A 12,034-nucleotide genomic window follows, 5' to 3' on the forward strand; every position below is an offset into this window, starting at 1 on the left:
AGATTTGGGGACATTGGGACAGGAGAGATTTGGGATTGGGACAGGAGAGATTTGGGGATTGGGATTGAAGAGATTTGGGGAGAGGGACAGGAGAGATTTGAGGACATTGGGATTGCAGAGATCTGGGGATTGAGATTGCAGAGATTTGGGGACATTGGGACTGAAGAGATTTGGGGACATTGGGTCAGGAGAGATCTGGGAATTGGGACTGAAGAGATCTGGGGACAGGGACAGCACAGATTCGGGGACATTGGAATTGCAGAGATCTGGGAGTGGGATTGCAGAGATTTGGGGACATTGGGACAGCACAGATCTGCTGTCTCTGCTCCTCGAGGGGGGGACAGCACACCCAGTGCCTGCTGGGGGAAGGGGAGGGATGTCACATGCCTGGAGCCGTGGCGAGCTGGGGACAAAGGGCACTTCCCAGGATCCACATCCCAACCTCCGCCTCCGCGCGAGCTGATGTGCCATTAATTCATTAATTAGCAGTGTCCCCACAGCCTGATCACCACGGCCTGATGTCCCGGGGTTTGGCACAGGCACAGACCCTCCCACCCCCTTCCCCAGGGGACACCAGCACCGCTTGCACTGCAAAAAAATCCTTTTTTTTTTTTTTTTTTTTTTGGCCACCCCTGTTGCCGGCGGGGTCAAACCAGTGCAGCCCCGTGGCCCTGGTGGCACTGCCCGCCCTCAAGCCACGTGTCAAGGGCACAGAGAAGCAGCCCTTGGGGACATGGTGGCACATGCCTGGCTTGGTTGGGTTTTTTTTTTTGGTTTTTAATTTTTTTTTTTTTTTTTTTTTTTGCCTGCGTCAAGCGAGCAGATTCCATCAGAATGTCACGCCCGTGCTGTGCGGTGGTGGGACATTCCTCCCGGCGTTGCCATGTGAGGCCACGGTGGTGTTTGGCTGCCCTTAAAGAGCTTTATCAGTTCCTGAAGTCACTTTGCAAACAGCGGCAGCCAGGGAGGGGGTGAGGGGCAGCCAGGAGGAGGAGGAGGAGGAGGAGGAGGAGGAGGAGGAGGGAGGAAAAAAAAAGCAAAGCAGGAAGAAAAAGGGCTTTGTTAATTTTAATGGGGTGTGTTATGTTCCTCCTTCATGTCGCAGATATGCCACACTCGGTGATGACAAGCTTTATGGAGCCCCCCCAGGCTCGTTAAACCCCCGTCCCCGCCCAGCAAAGCCCGGCTTTGCTGCCCTGCCAGGCACAGGCTGAAGCTCGGCTCTGTTTTCATCACGGAAAAGCCTCCGGGCGCATATTTTTGTAATTAGGCGCTTTCTGCTCAGCACTTTTCGCAGCTGTGATGACACTTGGGTGTCGCCCCCTGGTTTCTCACGCTCTCCTTGCCAAGGCTGGGCCACCGCCAGCTCCGAGGTCACCCGGCCCCGGTGGCCCCCGCACGCGCTCGGGGACGGCGCTGGGCCAGCGGCGGCGGTGGCAGCGAGCCAAGGATCCTCCCCGCGGGCTCGCCAGCCGGGATGGGAGGCTGGAATGGAGAGATCTGGGATCAGGGATGGGGCTCTGTCCCAGCAGGGTCACAGGAAAGGGGTCACGGTGCTCCCGGTGCTCCCAGTGCTCCCAGTTCCAATAGGGTCACAGGAAGGGATCCCAGTGCTCCCAGTGTTCCCAGTTCCCTGTCCCAGCAGGGAGGGTCACAGGAAGGGGTCCCAGTGGTCCCAGTGCCCCCACTGCTGCAGCTCCCTGTCCTAGCAGGCTCCCAGTGCTCCCAGTTCCCTGTTCCAGCAGAGTCCCAGTGGTCCCAGTGATCCCAGCTCCCTGTGCCAGCAGGGAAGGTCACAGGAAGGGATCCCAGTGTTCCCAGTTCCCTGTCCCAGCAGGATCCCAGTGCTCCTAGCTCCCGGTCCCAGCAGGATCCCAGTGCTCCCAGTGCTCCCAGTTTCTGTCCCAGCACGTGGCCCCGGAGCGTGGCTGTGGCCGGAAGGTTCTGGAACGGCTCCAGCGGGGGAAGCTCCACGCCCAGCCTGGCCCGGGGCTCTGTCAGATTCCTGCTCATTCCAGCTGCAGCTTCCCGAGCGTCCGGCTCTGCTGCTGCTGCTGCTGGTCCAGAGGGTTGGAACCACGGAGCAGAGGCTGGATCTGTGCTCTGGCACTGTCCCTGCAGGGCTTGGATCCATCCATCCCCATCCCTGCAGGGCTTGGATCCATCCATCCCCATCCCTGCAGATCCTGAATCCATCCCCTTTCCTGCAGATTCTGGATCCATCCATCCCTATCCCTGCACATTCTGGATCCATCCCTGCAGATTCTGGATCCATCCATCCCCATCCCTGCAGATCCTGAATCCATCCCTGCAGATTCTGGATCCATCCCTGCAGATCCTGAATCCAAACCCTTTCCTGGAGATTCTGGATCCATCCTCTCCCATCCCTGCAGATCCTGGATCCATCTTTTCCCTCCCTGCAGGTTCTGGATCCATCCCAATCCCTGCAGATCCTGGATCCATCCCCTTTCCTGGAGATTCTGGATCCATCCTCTCCCATCCCTGCACATTCTGGATCCATCCCTGCAGATTCTGGATCCATCCTCTCCCATCCATGCAGGTTCTGGATCCATCCATCCCTTCCATTCCCATCCCTGCAGATCCTGGATCCATCCATCCTCATCCCTGCAGGGCTTGGTTCCATCCCCATCTCTGCAGATCCTGGATCCATCCCCTTTCCTGGAGATCCTGGATCCATCCTCTCCCATCCCTGCAGATCCTGAATCCATCTTTTCCCTCCCTGCACGTTCTGGATCCATCCCAATCCCTGAAGATCCTGATCCCAGCCAAGAGGAGCCTTCCCCTTTCTGCTGGCATCACTTGACTCCAGGAGCAGAAAAACCTGGATTAAAACCAGTCCAGCCTGAAAAAAAATAAAATAAAGAAATAAATCTTTGCAGAAATGAAAAGTGAATCTTGCCCGAGCCAGGGAAAGGGAAGGAGCTCACCAAACTGATCTCATTTATTTTTATTACCAAGCCCTGGAAAGCCCTTCTGGAAAAATATCCAAAAGGAAATTAGATTAAAAAAAAAAAAAAAATTAAAAAAAAAAATCGATCAAAGTCTCCTTCCCTCCCAGCAATTCACAAATCAGCTGGTGCAGGCCCAGATCTGTTTCTGCCTGGGTTTGGGGGTTTTATTTATTTATAAATAAATAAATTTATTGTTTATATAAAATAAAATGAAATGAAATGAAATAAAATCCAAATAATATATAAATACATGAATCTCTTGGTAAATATAAAACCACAAAAATATTTTTATATAAATATTTTTTGCCTTTTGCATTTATATGCAATTAAACATATAAAAACAAAGATATCTTATTTATAAAATAAATAAATAAATAAATATTATTTATTTAAAGAAATAAATAAATAACCAACCCACGTGGTTTTATTCCTCATTTCCTGGGTGGAACTCACTCTGGATTTTTACTGGACTTCAGGGGTGGTGCTGGCTGGCTTTCATTTTATTTTATTTTATTTTATTTTATTTTATTTTATTTTATTTTATTTTATTTTATTTTATTTTATTTTTTGCTAGGGTTGGGATTAAATGTGCAAGATGGTATTTTTTTTATTTGGAGCCAGATGTTTATTAATGATTTATGTTACAGTGTTTCTAGATTATATTTATATTTATATGTACATTTATACTTCTATATTTTTATATATATATGTATATTTATATTTGCATTTGTACTTATAGGTTTTTATGTATATGTGAATTTATATTTATATTTATATTTATATTTATATTTATATTTATATTTATATTTATATTTATATTTATATTTATATTTAAATTTGTGCCCTCCACACGGAGCGACCCCGATGCTTTTCCTGCTCCGGGCTCAGCCTCTCACAAAAGCTCCAAACAAAAATAAAATTAAAAAAAAAATCTTAAATATTTCATTAGGTTGGTTCTTCTCACTCCTTTTTTTTTTTTTTTTTTTACCTGTTCCGGATTGGAAAAAATAAATAGAAATAAATTTTTTTTAAAAGCTGATGTGTCAATAAATAAATACAGGAGAGGTTTGGGAGGGGAAGGGATGGGTTTGGAGGTGGGGGAAGCTCCTGGTGCTGCTTTTTTCTGCTTTTTCCATGATTTTTTTTTTTGTCCAGAGCTGGAGCTGGAGCTGTTCCCTGCTCTGGAATTAAAGAGGCAGGACAGGAAGGGAAAAAACCAAAAAATCAACTCTGCCAGGTAAAAGATTGTAAAAGCCATTTTTGAGGCCGGGTTCAAATGAAAGGAGGCAGCCAGAGGGGTTTGGGGGCCTTGGAAAAGGCTCCTGGGGGATTGCTGGGAGCTGGATCCTCCTGGTTTCTTCTCCATCCCATCAATCCCATAAATACCATCAATCCCATAAATACCATAAATACCATCAATCCCATCAATCCCATCGATCCCATAAATACCATCCCATCCTGTCCCATATCCCATATCCCATAATCCCATATCCCATCAATCCCATCCCATCCCATCCCATCCCATCCCATCCCATCAATCCCATCCCATCCCATCCCATCAATCCCATCCCATCCCATCCCATCCCATCCCATCAATCCCATCCCATCCCATCCCATCCCATCCCATCCCATCAATCCCATCCCACCCCATCCCATTGATCCCATCCCATCCCATCCCATCCCATCCCATCCCATCCCATCCCATCCCATCAATCCCATCCCACCCCATCCCATTGATCCCATCCCATCCCATCCCATCCCATCCCATCCCATCCCATCCCATCAATCCCATCCCATCCCATCCCATCCCATCCCATCCCATCCCATCAATCCCATCCCATCCCATCCCATCAATCCCATCCCACCCCATCCCATTGATCCCATCCCATCCCATCCCATCCCATCCCATCCCATCAATCCCATCCCATCCCATCCCATCCCATCCCATCCCATCCCATCCCATCAATCCCATCCCATCCCATCCCATCCCATCCCATCCCATCCCATCCCATCAATCCCATCAATCCCATCCCATCCCAGTCTCCCCACGCCCTTTCCCATTCCAGATTTCTCTCTTTGCTCCCCAGGCTCTCCCTCCATCCCTGAGCCCACAATATATTTAATTTTTTTGTTGTTTTCTATTCAGGATTTTTCCCCTGCCCGGATCCCAGAACCGGCCTGGATTCAAACCCCCCCCCCCCGTTTTTTAAAAACCCTCCTGAATAATTCAGTGCCATCATCCAGGATGACGCTGGATTATCCCAGCGCTTCCTCCCCCTCCTCCTCTTCCTCCTCCTCCTTTTCCCCCCCTCCCCACCCGCCCCTCTCCCGTAACCTTTAAATTCCTTTCACACGTGAACGGCTTCAAAGGAGCTCGGGGGGAAGGCAAAGGCTCAGCGCCCCGCGCTGTCACCTTCATCAATTTAATGTGTCACCAATTAAAATCCCATCGCCATCCCCCCCGTCCCCTCCTCCCGGGGGTGGTGGCTCCCAGGAGCCGCTGCTATCATTGTCGATTTAAAAAAAAAAAAATAAATTTTTTCTTTTTTTTTTTTTTCCATTGCCGGCCTCCACATTGGCATGTAAATAAGTTATTCACGCGGCATCACTCGCTGATAGAAAAATGACCATGAAACTCTTTGATTTTGGGTTTGCTCTTGTCACCGGAGCACAATGAAATCCCGAGTTCCTGTGTTGTGCCTGAGGTTTGTGGAAGGCTTTTATTATTTTTTTTTTCCCTTTCTCTTATTTTATTTTATTTTATTTTATTTATTTTATTTTATTTTTTTAATTTTATTTTATTTTATTTTATTTTATTTTATTTTATTTTATTTTATTTTATTTTATTTTATTTTATTTATTTTATTTTATTTATTTTTTAATTATTATTTTATTTTATTTCATGTCTTTATTTTATTTTATTTATTTTATTTATTTATTTTATTTCATTTCATTTCATTTATTTATTTTAGTTTAGTTTAGTTTAGTTTAGTTTAGTTTAGTTTAGTTTATTTTTTCTTTCTCCTCTCTCCCCTCGCATCATTTCTATGGAAATTTTGCCAATCCCACAATTTAATGCCGGGCTTGACCTGCGAGCTGTCCCCACTCCAAAAAAAAAAAAAAAAAAAAGCAAATTCTTTATTATTTTTACATTCAAAACCAACCTGGATCAGCAGGAAAAACTGCTGGATTTTTTTTTTTTCTCCTCTTTTTTTAACCTCTCAACCCCTTTGGAGAGGAAAAAAACAACCCCTGGACTCTTCCCCATCGGGAATTTGGGAGAATCCCACAGCTCTGCCTCTCCCCAGGGAATTTTTCCCTGGAATATCGATGAATTCCTTCCCCTCCCTGCCTCTCTCCTGCTGCTTTTCCCTGCAGGGATTCCCATTCCCTCCGGCAGCTCCCAAACCAAACAAATCCCGGGGGGTTTTCCCTCCTCCTGCCTCAACTCCTGGAAGAATAAAGAAATTCTATTTCAATTTCTGGAAGAATAAAGAAATTCTACCTCAATTTCTGGCAGAATAAAAAAATTCTACTTCAATTTCTGGCAGAATAAAAAAATTCTACTTCAATTTCTGGCGGAATATAGAAATTCTGCCTCAATTTCTGGCAGAATTCAGAAATTCAGCCTCATTTTCTGGCAGAATAAAGAAATTCTGTCTCCATTTCTGGAAGAATAAAGAAATTCTACTTCAATTTCTGGCGGAATAAAGAAATTCTGTCCAAATTTCTGGCAGAATTCAGAAATTCTACCTCAATTTCTGGCAGAATTCAGAAATTTTGCCTCCATTTCCATTTCTGGTAGAATTAAGAGATTCTGTCCAAATTTCTGGTAGAATTAAGAAATTCTACCTCAATTTCTGGGAGAATAAAGAAATTCTGCCTCCATTTCTGGCAGAATAAAGAAATTTTGCCTCAATTCCCATTTCTGGCAGAATAAAGAAATTCTACCTCAATTTCTGGCAGAATAAATAATAATTAATTATAATAAGAGATTTTGCCTCAGTTGCCATTTCTGGCAGAATTAAGAAATTCTGCCTCAGTTTCTGGCAGAATTAAGAAATTCTACCTCCATCCATTTCTTAATTAAGAAATTCTGCCTCCATTTCTGTCAGAATTAAGAAATTCTCCTCAGATCTCCCCACAACCTCTGGAAATTTCATTTCCTGGCCACCAAAAAAAAAAAAAATCACTGGGAAGTTGATGCTGCCAGTCCTGGATCCCAAAACGCTCTCAGGGGCAGCACCAGGTGAAAGGAATTTATTTTTGGGGACACAAAACTGTTGGGATTTCTCTGGAAAACCCCAAGGATGAGGCTCAAGGGAATTTTGGGAATCCAGCTGGAGGAAATGTGGGAATGTGCTGAATGCAATTTAAAAATCTCCAATTCTTTCCTTTCCCAACCTAAACTGGGACATTTCCACATTAAAACCACCACGACCAACCTCTGGATTTTTTTTTTTTTTTTTAACCTCAATTTTGTGTTAGCTGGATTATTTTATTTTTTAAATTTTTTTTTTTTTTTACTTCGGCAGAGCTTTTGGAGAGCGATGGGAGAATCTTTCATTCAGGGGAGCCGGGCTTTGAGGGTTTGAGTGATAAAGACGCTTCTGTGCAGCGTTTGAAGTGGAAATTCATGCAGATTTGGGAGGTTGGATGCTCCCAGCGATGTTCTGGGAAGTTTTTTTTTTTTTTTTTCTTGTTAGATGTAATAAAAGTTCCTCCCTCCCTCCTTCCTTCCCAGCCCGGATCATCCCCGGCCTCTCTCAGCCTGGAATCTCTGAAGTTCCCCAAGCGCCACCTGCAAGAGGGGGGAGTTCCCTGGAGCTGGGAGACAAAAGGATTTGTAATCAAAGGCTTGGAATAAGAGGGGGAAAAAGAAAAAAAAAAAAAAAAAGGCCACCAAAAAAAAAGCACAAAAAAAAAAAAGCAAAAAAAAGCAGAAAAAAGGCAAAAAAAGCAAAAAAAAGCAAAAAAGGCAAAAAAAAAGGCAAAAAAAAAGCAAAAAAAAAAAAAAAAAGGAAGGGAAAAAATAATTCAAGAAGTTTCTCCACTTTCTGAATTGTGGGGTTTTCCTGCCTCGTTTTCAGGATGCAGGAATGGGGATGTGTCCCAAAATTTCTCATCCCACGGTGGGGAGAGGAGGATGGGATTTCATCCAAGAGAAAACGTCTCTGCTTTGGTGTGGGGGAAAAATCCAGGCTTGAACTCAGTGAGAGAAGCAGAGGGAAGAGAAAAAATTGGAATTCTTGCTTTGTATTCCCGATCCCATCCCATCTTCTTAAACCAAGTGGATTTTGAGGGAGTTGAGAGGTAAAAAAAAATAAAAATTCCACAGCAAAATCTGTGAGCAGATCGGGGGTTTGGAATGAGGGGATCTTTGGATCATGGATGGACCTTTCCAGCCCCAAATCTGGAATTCCAACCCCAAACTCTTGGGGTTCTGCGAAGAGAATTTTATTTTTCAGGAGGAAAAGAGAGAGGGGAGAAAAGTTCGGCCTTGCTGGGGAAATGAGAGGGGAGATGTGACGTGAGAAAATCTCCAAAAAAAAAAAAAAGCAGGACAAGAGTTCTGCACTCCGAGGAAATCCTTTCCCAGCAGGAAAAGGGCAGGAAACAAAACCTGAGGCATCCAGGAAAACGCTGGAAATGCTTTTTTTAAAAAAAAAAATAAATAAAAAAAATACAATTCTTGCATCACAGGCGAGACTTTCCTGATCTTTATCCCCTGTGGGAAAGGCAGCTCGGGATGATTTTTTTTTTTCCCCCCAATTTTTTCCCCTCCACTTTTAGCTCGACTTGCCCAAAATTTGGGAATTTTCTTCCTTTACCTTTACCTTAAAAATACCCGGGATCAGGAGCCGGGAAATGCGGATCCGTTCTCACCACCGGACCACCCCCAACCCCGGGGGCGACCCCGGGAATCGCCACCCTCGCCCACCCCCCCCCCTTTAGAGATGCCCCGACCCCTCCAAATTCATTCACATCCACCCCGATCTCAAAAGATAATCTGGGAATAATTAGGATTTAAAGAACCGGTGGGAATCTGTTTTTTTTTTTAAATTTATTTTTTTTATTTTTTTTTTTTATTTTTTTTTTTGGCCATTCAGGAAACAGATGGACATCTTATTTCGCCCCAATTTGATGGGGCTCGCTTGACGAAATGGCAGAGGTTGCATTTTGCTACAATAATCAGCTGCCACTCACACTTTGTAAGGGGCTGGTGGAGGTTTCTGCTTAATTAAAGAGTGGCTCCCTAGCGGGGAGGAAGGGATTCCCAACAGATTCTCTGGAGCCTGGAAAAGAAAGGGGGAAAAATCCTGGGTTTGTGCCAGATTTGGGGGTTTTTTGGGTTTTTTTTGTGGGTTTTTTTTGTGGATTTGTTTTGGTTTTGTTTTTGGGTTTTTTTTGGTTTTTTGTTGTTTTTTAATGGGTTTTTTGTGGGTTTTTTGGTGTTTTATTGTGGATTTTTTTTGTGGTTTTTTTGTTTTTTTTTTTTGTTTTTTGGGTTTTTTCTGGTTTTTTTGTGGGTTTTTTGTAGGTTTTTTGTGGATTTTTTTGTTTTGTTTTTTGGGGGTTTTTTTATTTTATTTTTGTTTTTTGGGGGTTTTTTTGTTGTTGGTTTTTTTTGTTGTTTTGGGGGGTTTTGTTTGTTTTTCTTTTTGTTTTTTTCCCTTTGTTTTGTCATTAAACTCCCATTTGGAAAATCGAGTTCTCTGCACAGGGAGGTGATGAATTCCTGGATTTGCTCCCTCTGTCCCCTCCCTTGGAAAGATTTGGGAAAGCCTCAGGATGACTCCAAACCCCAATTTTCACTTCCAAAAAAACCCCCAAAAAATTCCCAGCGCTGCCATTTAACCCTTGACCTCCCGTGCTGCTCCCCTGGCCCTGACCCCAGCTCCTCTCTTGCCTTGGAATTCACCATCCCTGGAAGAGCCCAAAATTTGTGGATATTGGAGAAATATTCCCTGGGAATGCTGGAGGTGTTCACTCCCAGGTTGGATTTCACCATCTGGGAGTTTTGGCCCAACTTTGCCAAAAACTTTGGGATTTTCTTCCAAAAACTTTGGGATTTTCTTCCAAAAACCTTGGGACTTTCTTTCCAAACACTTTGAGATTTTCTTCCAAAAACTTTGGGATTTTCTTCCAAACACTTTGGGATTTTCTTCCAAAAACTTTGGGACTTTCTTTCCAAACATTTTGAGATTTTCTTCCAAAAACTTTGGGATTTTCTTCCAAACTTAATGACTCCGTGATTCTGTGTTGAGGCTGATGGGTTAAAGATCCAAACCAGCCCAGCTGCACCAAACCCAGAAATATTTGATTTTATTTCATTTGATTCGATTTGATTTGTCCTTTTCTGCTTTCCCCATCCCTGTCCCTTCCGAGACCCCATTTTGAATTTTTCCCAGCAATTTCTTTGGGGAAACCTGGAATTATTGAACAATCCAGAGACTCCAGAATGGGAGAGGCTCCAGCTCCAACCTGCCCCGTTCTGCACACAAGGAATAAAGGGAATTTATTCCCTTTTTATACCGGGATCTAGAATTAAAATCTAGAATTTTTATTGGGATTTGTGCAATAGGAGGTGCAGGAGGCTCAGGGGCTCACCTGCCACCCCCAGGTGACCTTGGATGTGCTGGTGGGCACCCATCAATCCCTGGAATATCCATCAATTTCTGGATATCCATCAATTTCTGGAATATCCATCAATTCCTGGAATATCCATCAATTTCTGGATGTCCATCAAGCCATGGAATATCCATCAATTTCTGGAATATCCATCAATTTCTGGAATATCCATCAATTTCTAGATATCCATCAATTCCTGGATGTCCATCATGGAAAGGATCCCAAAAAACTCCTCTGGCATCACCCTGAGCCTCTCCATCACTTCCTTCACCCCAAAACATCCCCTAAAAACCACCCAGAGGAGAAAACCCTCATCCCCTGTGGAAATCCTCACTAAAAATCAGTTTCCCCTTGCTGCCCATCAGCTCGGGGATGTTTTATCTCCTTCTCTTTGCAAACCTCCAGGGAAATTGTGTCACACCAAACCCTCTCACTCCTCCAAAATTTGGCTCCAAATTAAGTTTACAGCGAGGTCGTTCCACTTCTCCAAATTCCCTGGAAGGATCCAGGCCACGGAAAGGATCCCAAAAAAAAAACTCCTCAGGGATCCCAGACCCTTCCACCCATCCCGGATCCTTCCCCTCCTGATTTATCCTCCCCGGAGATGAGGTGGATGAAGGGGATTTTGAGCAGCCTTAATCTAATGGAGTGCTGGAAATGATAAATCAGAGCGGGGGGGGGTCGGGCCTTTATCCACGTTATTACTTTAAACAAAGAAAAACTTGAATGGAACCAATTAAACGGGCACCCGAATTGATAAACAAACTGCTGATTGTCCGGGGGGTTATTCTGAAGCTCTGGGGGTCCCCCCTCGCTGAGGGCCTGAGGATAAATTTACATGAGATTGGAGTTTAATGGGCCACAACAGGCGCCATGGCATCGCCATGGCAACCAGGCCTTTCTCCAGCTTTTAAACAGTCGGGCCCGGCCTTTTATTGTGCGCTGGACTAGGCCCGGCTTGGTTGTAGCAATTTGTTTCTGTCCCCAGCCAGGCCATGAATAAATCTGGGGGGACACGGGGACAAAGGAGGGGCTCCATGGAGACCCTGGGCCTGGAATGGTGACATATGGTCCGTGCTGACCCCGGCCATGAGCAATGCCCGGCCCCTTCTTGGTCTCAGTCTTAGTTAGGCCGGGTTTATTCATCGTTAGGCCGAGGCAAGGGGCCTAAAGCTGCCCGGTTTGTTTGGGGGGATTTTTGTTTTGGGGGGTTTTGTTTTGGGGGGATTTTTGTTGGGGGATTTTTGTTTGGGGGGGGGTTGTTTTGGGGGGGATTTTTATTTTGGGGATTTTTGTTTTGGGGGGGTTTTTGTTTTGGGGTTTTTGTTTTGGGGATTTTTGTTTTGGGGGATTTTGTTTTGGGGGATTTTTGTTTGGGGGAGATTTTTGTTGGGGGGATTTTTTTGGGGGGGATTTTGGGGGGGGATTTT

Source organism: Sturnus vulgaris, chromosome 25, assembly GCF_052056855.1.
Source record: "Sturnus vulgaris isolate bStuVul1 chromosome 25, bStuVul1.hap1, whole genome shotgun sequence".
Lineage (NCBI taxonomy): Eukaryota > Metazoa > Chordata > Aves > Passeriformes > Sturnidae > Sturnus > Sturnus vulgaris.